We start from the raw sequence: 2,642 nt of genomic DNA on the forward strand, positions 1-2,642 counted from the left end.
CTTGCATTCCATTCAGACTCTGAGAAATCATATTGACTTGCTGAGTCAATATTTTGTTCTGAGCCAATATGGCATTCAGAGTATCAATTTCAAGAACTCCCTTCTTCATAGGCGTCCTATTACTCACAAGATTCCTTTCAGAAGTATACATGAACTGGTTATTTGCAAGCATGTAAATGAGCTCTTGAGCTTCTGTATGCATTTTCTTTAGATGAATGGATCCACCTGCAGAATGGTCCAATGACATCTTTGATAGCTCAGACAGACCATCATAGAATATATCCAGGATGGTCCATTTTGAAAGCATGTCAGAAGGACACTTTTTGGTCAGTTCCTTGTATCTCTTCCAAGCTTCATAGAGGGATTCACCTTCCTTCTATCTGAAGGTTTGAACATCCACTCTAAGCTTACTAAGCTTTTGAGGAGCTAAGAACTTGGCTAAGAAATCCATGACCAGCTTATCCCAAGAGTTCAGGCTATCTTTAGGTTGAGAGTCCAACCATACTCTAGCTCTGTCTCTTACAGCAAATGGGAAAAGTATAAGCCTGTAGACCTTGGGATCAACCCCATTAGTCTTAACATTATCACAGATCTGCAAGAATTCAGTTAAGAACTGAAAAGGATCTTCTGATGGAAGTCCATGAAACTTGCAGTTTTGTTGCATCAGAGAAACTAATTGAGGTTTAAGCTCAAAGTTGTTTGCTCCAATGGCAGGAATTGAGATGCTTCTTCCATGTAAATTGGAATTTGGTGCAGTAAAGTCACCAAGCATCTTCCTTGCATTGTTATTATTTTCGGCCATGTTGTCTTCTTTTTCAAAAATTTCTGTCAGATTTTCTCTAGAGAGTTGTGCTTTGGCTTTCCTTAGCTTCCTCTTCAGAGTCCTTTCAGGTTCAGGATCAGCTTCAACAAGAATGTTCTTATCCTTGTTCCTGCTCATATGAAAAAGAAGAAAACAGAAAAAAAAATATGGAATCCTCTATGTCATAGTATAGAGATTCCTTTATGTGAGTATAAGAAGAGAAAAATGTAAGAAGGAGAAGAGAAAAACTCGAACAAAGAGAGGAAGATGGTGTTCGAATTTTGGGTGGAAGAGAAGTGTTAGTAAATAAATAAAATAATTAGAAAGAGATGAGGGGGAGAATTTCGAAAATTAAATAGAAAGAAAAGAAAAATATTTTTGTTTTTAATTAAAATTAGAATTAAAATTCGAAAATTAAAAAGAAAAATGAAATTAAATTAAATTTAAAACAATTAATTAATTAAAAAGGAATTTAAAAAAAGAGGGAAGGGATTTTCGAAAATTAGAGAGAGAGAATTAGTTAAGTAGTTTTGAAAAAGATATGATTGAAACAAAAAGATAAGATTGATTGAAAAAGATTTGAAAGTCAATTTGAAAAAGATAGGAAGTTAGAAAAGATTTTGAAATTGATTTTGAAAAAGATATGATTGAGAGATATGATTGAAAATCATTTTGAAAAGGATTTGAAGAGAAAATTAAAAAGATTTGATTTTGAAAATCAAAGTTGATTACTTGACTAACAAGAAACTAAAAAGATATGGTTCTAGAGTTTAAAGGTTGAATCTTTCTTACTAGGCAAGTAACAAACTTAAAAATTTTGAATCAATAACATTAATTGTTAGTATTAATTTCGAAAATATGAAATGAAAATAAGAAAAAGATTTTTGAAAATCAATTTGAAAGTTTCGAAAATTATGAAAGAAAAATGAAAAAGATTTGATTTTTGAAAAAGATTTGAAAAAGATAGAATTTTTAAATTGAAAATTTGATTTGACTCATAAGAAACAACTAGATTTTAAAAATTTTTGAAAAAGTCAACTCAAATTTTCGAATTTGATGAGTGAAAAAGGGAAAGATATATTTTTGATTTTTTTGAATTTTAATGATGAGAGAGAAAAACATAAAAAAGACTCAATGCATGAAAATTTGGATCAAAACATGTGATGCATGCAAGAACACTATGAATGTCAAGATGAACACCAAGAACACTTTGAAGATCAAGATGAACATCAAGACTTATTTTTGAAAATTTTTAAGAAAAGAAAAACATGCAAGACACCAAACTTAGAAATTTTCAATGCTTAGACACTATGAATGCAAAAATGCATATGAAAAACAAGGAAAGACACAATACGCACGTGCGAAATCGTGATTATTCCTTCCTTGGTAACGGCGCTAAAAACTCAATACGCACATTCATGTTCTTAATTATGTTTCACAACTTTGTAAAACTAACCAGCAAGTGCACTGGGTCATCCAAGTAATAAACCTTACGTGAGTAAGGGTCGATCCCACAGAGATTGTCGGCTTGAAGCAAGCTATGGTCACCTTGTAAATCTCAGTCAGGCGGATTCAACTAATTTTATGAATTGATAAGTAAAAGATAAATAAAATATAAAATAGGATAGTGGTACTTATGTAATTCATTGGTGAGAATTTCAGATAAGCGTATAGAGATGCTTTCGTCCCTTTGAACCTCTGCTTTCCTGCTGTCTTCATCCAATCCTTCCTACTCCTTTCCATGGCAAGCTATATGTTAGGCATCACCATTGTCAATGGCCACCTGTCCTCTCAGTGAAAATAGTCCAATGCGCTGTCACTGCATGGCTAATCATCTGTC

The sequence above is a fragment of the Arachis ipaensis genome, chromosome B05 (assembly GCF_000816755.2).
Source record: "Arachis ipaensis cultivar K30076 chromosome B05, Araip1.1, whole genome shotgun sequence".
In the NCBI taxonomy this organism is placed as follows: Eukaryota; Viridiplantae; Streptophyta; class Magnoliopsida; order Fabales; family Fabaceae; genus Arachis; species Arachis ipaensis.